We start from the raw sequence: 9,260 nt of genomic DNA, 5'->3' as shown, positions 1-9,260 counted from the left end.
AAAAAGAAGAGGAAGAAGAAGAAGAAAAACGAAACGTTTCATCTCCTTCATATTTACCACTTCTCACAAGTACTCAATCCCAGAAACCCCACACCTATTAGTAGTGATGTGAGAGAACTCACAACTGGCACCCTTCCAATTGATAACTCATTGAAAAAAATATTCTGGTGCACATTGGATTGGATTGGAGGAGGCCGTCATACTATATTAAAAGTTAGAACTCAAAACCCCGGCTCTAATACCAAAAGTCTTTTTGTATAGATATGCCCATTCTTATTGCTCCTTGGATTGATTTTGACTGATTACAAAGCATTTGAAGGGGTACTATTGATTTTTGCTTGAAAAAGACTTATTGCTCTTTAGGGACAAAATCATAATTTTATCAAACCCTGATTTGAAAGCATCAAATGATAGAACAAAAGATTTGTGATCCATTGGTGAAAATTTTATTATTTTTGGACTTGTATTTTGAAAGATATTCATGTTGAAAAATATGAGTCGACCCATGAGTCGACTCATGGCATATGAGATGATTGGCACGCTGAATTTTTTGGATGGCACAAACTTGGCACACCCTGTGAGTCGACCCATGAGTCGACCCCCAAGGCATGAGTCATCCATGAGTCGACCTCTGCGGGTTTTAGGCCAATTTTACAGAACCGTGCTTCCCTTCTCATTTTCTGATGTTTTTCCACAGAGGTCGACCCATGAGTCGATCCCCAGGCATGAGTCGACCCATAGTCGACCCCTGTGACGAGATTGTTCTCATATTTTTAATCATTTTAAGTGCTTTTAATGCTCATTTAATGAAAATTTCGCGCTGAGAAACCAATCTTCGCGCGTTGTTCGATTGGTTTCATGGGAAAGAGGCCCAAACCCTCGTCTTCCCCATTTGGCCGCTCCAAGCCTCCCCACCTGATTAAGCCTCATAAAAATAGAGGAAAATCCAGGGAAAACATCAAAAAATAGATGAAATAGAGGACGGATAGAAAAAAATCAAAGGTATGCCCTTTTCCCTCATAGATTGATCATTTTCCTTTGGTTTTTGCATCTTTTTCTTTTCATTTCGTTATCTATTTTTGGAGATCTATGGAGAAGGAGAGCATCTAAGGATATTAGAGGGGTTTTGAGGTTCCGATGATATGGGATTTATGTGAGTTGCAGCGATGTGAGCTTGAGGTTTTGGAGAGCTAATCTGGGTAGAAGCATGATATTTTGTAGGGTTTGGGGATTTTTGATTGAAAAGATTTTTCTTTGGTTTCTTTATTTTCAATTTATGGAGTTCTATTCAAATGATAATACGAATATGATACTAAATCCATGGTGTCAGACTTCCAAGCTCTATTTTTTTTTGGCTCCTAACTATCAGTTTATGGAGTTGTGTTCTCATGATAATATGAATATGATACCAATCTGTTCATCAGGCAGTGAGTCTCAGATGTAAGATCCAGACGTGTGATATGGGTTGAATAAATACAGGAGAATATATATAGGATGGAGGAATGTCACCATACAAAAGCTTAGACTGATTGAATAGTTCAACTGTATTAATAATTTTCTGCTTGATTAATCTGAGAGAATGGGTACTGCTCTCCTTGTGATTGCTCTAGAAGTAAGATGGGGCACCACTCGGGTGATGCAAATTTCAACAGCCAACCCTCCCCTGGTCCTTAAAAGTGAGGACAAATTGGAGGTAACTTTTTTTTTTTCTTTTCCATTTAGTTAAAGGTACCAACTTATCTATTTGGTAAAGGTTCTTGGTTGTTTTATGAGATATTTGGACCCAAATCCTTCCCTAACCTACTTTGGGAAGTGATTTATTAGCATGGACACCTCATAAAAAATGGTTACATAAACCTTGATTACAAATCTTATTTGGTTGTCCTCTGTATTTATAATATGTTTGCAGGTATGATTGTATACAAGTGAAGCAAATGATGATTTGGCACACTCTCCTTGTTCCCTTTTGTTTTTTTTTGAAGTAAACTTTTCTTGCTCCCTTAGCTTACAAGCAAAGCAAAACCAATGGAGGAAATTATTTGTAGACTTTCTTTCTCCCTTATAGCTTTCGCTCACCATCATACATCACCCACAACACTTCTTCATGACACCTTTATTCTGAAAAGAGAAATATAAATAACAGATCAAGCTAGTGACAGAAAGGACTGGGTGCTAATTCGTTTAGCTAGTTTAAAATCGAGCATGGCAAGGATGGTTGTGTATTTTTTCTAGATCCCGTTTCTCCCTTGGTTTGAACTCTTTGGCCTACTCAAACTTTTGATTTATACCTCTTCATTTCCTTCATGAATTGGCTTATGGATATTATCCATATGAATATGATACTGAATCCATGGTGTGAGACTTGCAGTAGGCTAATTTCCACCTTTCTGAACTCTCATATGGGGCCAGAATAATTTTTTTTGAGACTTTTCGATTCAATTTATGGAGCTCTGTTCTATTGATGATATGAATATGAACTACTGTATATAGGGCTTTAAATTATATATTTGTTGTTAAAATAAGCACCTTACGAACCTCAATTTTCTATGTTCAATTATCTTTCTAATTCTTACGCTACCTGCTGATTGTAGTTTTACCATAACAACTCATTTTATTATAGTTGATATTATTTTATTGTCTATTATAATGTGCAGGACATAATGTCAGATAAGAACTGGATGAAACTTAATGACAGAGCAAGTATGGAATATATAAATGGAGTCCATTCGTTTCTTAACTTTGCTTTTGGTCAGCCAACTGTTAGTGATAGAATACGATGTCCTTGTACTAAGTGTAGAAATACAGTCTTTAAGGGCCGACATGAAGTGAGGGCTCACTTGATCCGAAATGGAATTGTGAAAAGTTATAAACATTGGGTTTATCATGGTGAGACAATTGAAGAAAATTTAGAGGAATGCAATGCTAATAGTAGAGACAATTTAGATGAGGAAGAAAATACAGATTATGATGACTTAATTGGAATGGTTCATGATGCATGTGCTTTCATAAATACTGATGTTGAAAGAGATGATGTGAATGAAGGATATGAACCCCAAGAACCAAATCCGAAAGCAGCAGCCTTTTACAGGTTGCTTAAAGATGCCGATAAAAATTTGTATCCTGGATGTGACAAGGTCTCCAAATTATCCTTTGCTGTGAAGTTACTCCATTTAAAATGTTCAAATAATTGGAGTGATACATCAATGGATAAGTTGCTGAAGGTTTTTAAGGAAGTTCTTCCAAATGGTGCCTTAGTTCCAAACTCATTTTATGAAGCTAAGAAGCTTATTCAGGATTTGGGACTTGAACATATAAAAATAGATGCATGCTTGAATGATTGTGTTATATATTAGGGAGAGCATGCCAATGCAATCGTATGTCCTGTATGTAACTTATCCCGCTGGAAATATCAAGGCAGAACGCGCAATATCTCTCACAAGATTTTACATTATTTTCCTTTGAAACCAAGACTCCAGAGGTTGTATATGTCTAAAATCACTGCAAAGGACATGAGATGGCATGAGGAGAAAAGGATAAATGATGGCATATTAAGACATCCAGCTGACTCATTCGCTTGGAAATCCTTTGATGATAAGTACAAGTCCTTTTCTGCAGATCCTCGGAGTGTTAGGCTTGGTCTTGCAAGTGATGGCTTCCAACCATTTGGAAATATGTCTACCCCTCATAGTATATGGCCAGTTGTGTTGATTCCATATAATTTACCTCCATGGCAGTGTATGAAAGATCCTTATTTTATGATGACACTTCTTATTCCAGGTCCTAAGTGCCCCGAAAATGACATTGATGTGTATCTACAGCCTTTAATTGAAGAGTTGAAGGAGTTATGGGATATAGGAGTAGAGACATATGATGCTCATACACGACAAAATTTCAACTTACATGCTGTTGTCCTTTGGACTATTAATGATTTTCCCGCATATGGTAATTTGTCTGGATGGATGACTAAAGGAAAACTAGCTTGTCCTTGTTGCCACAAAGACACTTGCTCTCTTTCAATACGAAGTAAGATTTGTTACATGGGGCATCGTCGGTTCTTACCCAAAAATCATTCATGGCGACGTAATAAAAGATCTTTTGATGGAAAATGTGAATATAGAGATGCACCTAAGGTACTAACTGGTGATGATGTGTTGGATCAGCTGCATAAGTTAAAAAAAGTTACTTTTGGGAAGGGTCAAAAGCGTAAGCATGATGATTTTAATGATGTTTACAATTGGAGGAAGAAGAGTATATTCTTTCAATTGCCTTATTGGAAGGATCTGAAATTACGCAATAATCTTGATGTGATGCATATTGCGAGAAACGTTTCTTCTAACATTTTAAGAATTGTGCTGGATATAAAAGGAAAGACAAAAGATACATTGAAGGGCCGTTTTGACCTTGTAGATATGAATATTAGGCACAATCTTCATCCTTATATTGAAAATGGTAAATTGAAGATGCCAGTTGCAACTTATACATTATCCCCACAAGAGAAGATAGCCTTTTGTAATTTCTTATCTAATCTAAGGGTCCCTGATGGATTCTCTTCTAACATATCAAGATGTGTGAATATAAATGAGAAGAAGATTTCTGGCTTAAAGTGCCATGACCATCATATCCTTTTGCAGCAAATACTTCCAGTTGCCATTCGGAGATTATTGCCTAAGTTTGTTTGTGAGCCATTGATTGAGCTAAGTAACTTCTTTAGAAACTTATGCTCAAAGTCGTTAAAAGTTCAAGATCTAAAACAGTTGGAGGATGACATTGTTATGACTCTGTGTAAACTTGAAACAATATTCCCACCAGCTTTCTTTGATATTATGATTCATTTACCAATTCACTTGGCAAGCGAGGCTAAAATTGGTGGACCGGTCCAATATAGATGGATGTATCCAGTTGAAAGGTAATCCTTAACTTTTTGAAACTTAAATGTAATTTTTTTTTGTATTATTTTTGACTTAGTTAATATCTTTTAAATCTAGATATTTGCGAACATTAAAGTCTTATGTCCGAAACAAAGCTCGTCCAGAGGGGTCAATTGCAAGAGGTTATCTTGCAAATGAATGCCTTACATTCTGTTCTAGGTATTTGAATAGTGTTGAAACAAAATTTAATCGAGTCCCACGAAATGATGATGGAGCTACTTCATACCAATACTATCAATCTTTGCCAAAGATGGCTGTGCAAAAGGAGCTTTTAAGTCTTATGAGCTTAATGCTCAGGAGTTTACACAAGCTCAAGCATATGTTCTTCGAAACTGTGAGGAAGTTTGGCCATATATTGAGTAAGAACAAAATCTTGTTATTATGAAAATCTTCAAAGAACTTTGTTTCTACTTCAATCATCTTTATTATTGATTAATTATTCATTCATAGGGAGCATAAAAAAGAATTGGAAGAGGTGAGCTCAAGAAATGTCCTGGCTAGACATCACAAGGAATTTCCAGATTGGTTTTATGAACGTGTAGGTATCATATAATATAGGTAAATACTTTAAGTTACTTTTATTTATGCTAATAATGGCTTAATTTATTAATCTTAAACAGGTTTCAAAGCTAAAGCTAAAGGCAAAGCAAGTGAAGATCTTCTAAGCTTGGCTGTTGGACCGTTCAAAATAGTTCATAGATATGGAACTTACATTGTCAATAGATTCAGATTTCATGCAAGAGATCGTGCAATTGGGCGAAAAAGTCAGAATAGTGGAGTGCTTGTAAAAGGAGATGATACATCTGTGATAAAGAATACTATGGAGTGTTGGAAGATATTTTTGAATTGTTGTATGTGGAAATAAAAAAGTAGTTCTTTTCAAATGTCACTGGTGGGATGTTGGCCGATTGGGACGAGGATATAGGGTTGACAACTATGGATATATAAACATAAATATCCATGGATCTTTGAACACCAATGAGCCTTTTGTGTTGGCTTCTCAAGCTCAACAAGTGTTCTATGTAGAAGATTTAGTTGATAGCAATTGGCTTGTTGTGGTAAAAACTTATCCACGTGATGCTTATGATGTGCCATCTGTAGATAATGATGCAGATGATGATGATGATGATGATAGTTTGATCGAAGATGATGTCTACAACAAGAGGAACAAGAACAAAATTTTCAATATGGCCAAGTCATGAACAATGATGAGTTGATAGGAGCGCTACATCGAGATGATCTTCAACCACAAAGCTTTTCACCCAACAATGACACAAATAGAGAGAATCTGACATTAGATGATTTTATTAATGATGATGAGATAGAAGAAGAAGCTGAAAGTGAAACAGATGATGATCAAAACAACCATGATGAATACATTTCTGATGAATATAGTCCTGATGATTAGCCGATTTGTAATTAGAATTTTATTTTTTGTCATGTTGGAAGAAGAAACATTATGTGATGACCAACAGGTATTTTAATTTAAATCATTTTATTGTGTTCATGTTATTTTTGTATCTTCTGATGGCATATTCATATTTTTTTGTGCATTTAGTAGATGTTGCTGATAATTAGTTGAACTTTTACTAAAAAGCTTGCTTATTGTTTTTATTAGGAAATGGTTAGATGTAGAGGAAGAGGTGCACGAATTGGTGGACGAGGACAACGCCCTGTTATTGATATAAGATTTCAAACAAATGAAGTTACATCACCTCATCGAGAAAGGCTGCGGCGAAATCAATCACAAGAAGAGGCACAACTTTGGGACCAACAAAACCAGCAGACAAATGAACACCAAGACCAGATGCTTGAATTGCAGCCAAGTCAATCCCATGGACAGCAACTTCAAACTCAACCAAGAGTTTCTAGTCATTGTAGTAATGCTGGTATAATAATATTTTATTTATAGCTGAAACTTTTAATTTATTCTACTTAAATTTAGTTATACTAATTGTAATTTATTTTCTATAGCAACTGTTTCAAATAAGAATGTGCGTGGGCGTTACAAATGTATTAAGGTTGATATGAGAACAAAGAATGGACCATTGAAAGTTAGCATCCCTCATGATATACTGAGAGCAGTAGGAGAAAATGCTAGAGATATTGTCAATTTTTGTAGTTATGTTGTCAGGACACAAGCTCCATTAACTACAAAAAATTGGCCAGATGTGGCAAATAGAGTAGGTGAGCGAATGTGGCTACAAGTAAAGGTAAATTAAATATTTATGATTGATTTTAGTATCTTGTTTATTTCTATTTATATATATTAACATACAATTTACATTGTTTGTGTCTTCTAGGAGAAGTTTAAGATGGAAGATGATAGGAATGAATATGTTTATGTGCTTTTGTCTTGGCCACATGCAACGACTTTATAGAGGTTGGAGAAATCGCTTGCATGATTTATATAAGAAATTTAGAACTGATGAGGAGAGGTTGGCTAATATTCCTGAAGATGTTACTCCAGAAGATTGGAAATATATGATGGCATACTTCAGCTCTGATGCTTTTCAGGTTTTTGCAAATTAAAATTTAATTTATATTTAAAATATATACATCATCATTTTGGATTTATAGATGATGTTAGTTGCATGTATCAATTGTTTGTAGAAAGTAAGCAAGCGAAATACAGCAAATAGGGCAAAGCTAGTTACTAAGCATACATGTGGCACCCGATCTTATGCTGAAGTTGAAGAATCAACTGTAAGTTTTTAGAATAAATTAAAGATTTAACATAGTTTTAGAAACTTCTAAATAAAATACTTATTTTTTTGTGATTCATTTCAGAGGGACCCAGAAACAGGTGAAAAAGCACCCCCAGATCAGGTTTGGTTGATTCAGCACACTAAGAAAAATAAAGAAGGAGAATTAGTATGGTCTGACCCTAAATCCAAGGAGATCCATGTTAGTTAAAAAACTTTTCTTATTGTTCTTAAAATTCATTATGCATTATTTTGGCATCTAATCTTTGATAATCTATTGCAGGAACAACTTGAGGAGGTTGTTCAACAAACACAAGAGAATGAATCCCAAATGACTCGTGATGACATATTACTGCAAGTACTTGGCCAAAAGTCTGGTTATTTTCGTGGCAAAGGTGCTGGAAAGAAGGCACCATCTAAGAGAGTTAGGTATAATAAAAATGTGCAAGAAGAGGTACAAAGAGCTGTCGAACAAGCTAAGAAATCGTTGGTGGATAGCATTAGAGAAGACGTTCGAGCTCAATTGCAAGATGAGGTTAGAGCTGAGATTCAAGCTCAAATGGAGGAACAAGTTAATGAAAAAGTTAATGCTATGATCCAAGCTCGCTTTGCTGCCTTTTTTGAAACTTTCTCCCAATCAAGAGCTTCATCTTCCTCAATGCATGAACCTTGACCAAGTAAGAATTTTTTACTTTTAAGAAAGTAGAAAAGTTAAATATGATATTTTTTTTCTTATTTTCAATGATCTATAAGAGAGGAATATAAACAACAACCAATCAGCTATAGTATACTTAGGTACAGTGCTGCATTCTAAGAGTGTGAGATCCATAATTTTTTATAATTCTAGGAATGACAACTTTGAATTGAGATTCTTAATATATAGTCAATTCTTTTTTTTTTAATTTTTTATTTTAGAAGTTTAATTGCTAACATGCCTGAGCTCATTTCTTGTGTAATCCATTGAAAACATGGATTGAAAACCTTTCTTGTTGTCTCAACTTTTCAATATGAGGTATAAATTTACAAATTATATGCAAAAAAAGTTGCCTTATTTTTTTTTAAAATTTTTAGTGGATAATCTGTTGCTTATCTAGAGGTTGCTAGACTTTAATTACTCAAAACTTTATTCTAGCCAATCATTTACTAATCCAAACCTTGTTTATATGCAGGAATAATATGGGCAGCTACTTCTGTTGGCATTATGGGAGTACATCAACTAGCTTCAATTTGAAAATATGGATGTCATAGGCTGTTAGTTTTGATCAGTTAAGTAGAATGTAGGGTGCTTGTGAACTATAGGTACCAGTCAGTATTTTTTTTAAATTAATTTTGGATGTCCTATCGAATTTCAAACAGTGAAATTGAAAATTCCTTGGATGTCTTGGATCATGTACTGTTGGTTTTGATCAATTAAATAGCATATGGAGTGCTTATGAACTACTGGTACTATCTTGTGACTTTTATTTTGGATATCTACTGAAATGCAAACATTGAGAAAGATGTATTTGAATTCTTAGTTTGCTTGTGAATGAGATGAATTTCTATAGTCATATACACTAAATTTTAGTGACAATAACAAGTTGTCACATATGAGATTTTCCATGACAACAAAAGTTCTTGTCACTTT

At 34.7% G+C, this 9,260-nt stretch overlaps 1 long non-coding RNA gene across 1 annotated transcript; it reads left to right on the top strand.

Moving 5' to 3' along the window:
- Positions 1-7,718: 7,718 nt before the first annotated feature.
- LOC140859416 (uncharacterized) lies at positions 7,719-8,999 on the top strand. The gene is made up of 3 exons (XR_012142887.1): positions 7,719-7,835; positions 7,917-8,310; positions 8,803-8,999. It is a non-coding gene; the product is annotated as an uncharacterized lncRNA (long non-coding RNA).
- The last annotated feature ends 261 nt before the right edge of the window (positions 9,000-9,260 follow it).

Source organism: Elaeis guineensis, chromosome 7, assembly GCF_000442705.2.
Source record: "Elaeis guineensis isolate ETL-2024a chromosome 7, EG11, whole genome shotgun sequence".
Classification (NCBI taxonomy): Eukaryota; Viridiplantae; Streptophyta; class Magnoliopsida; order Arecales; family Arecaceae; genus Elaeis; species Elaeis guineensis.
Note: the sequence above shows the minus strand (reverse complement) of the source record. Positions and strands in the feature narration are given on the sequence as shown.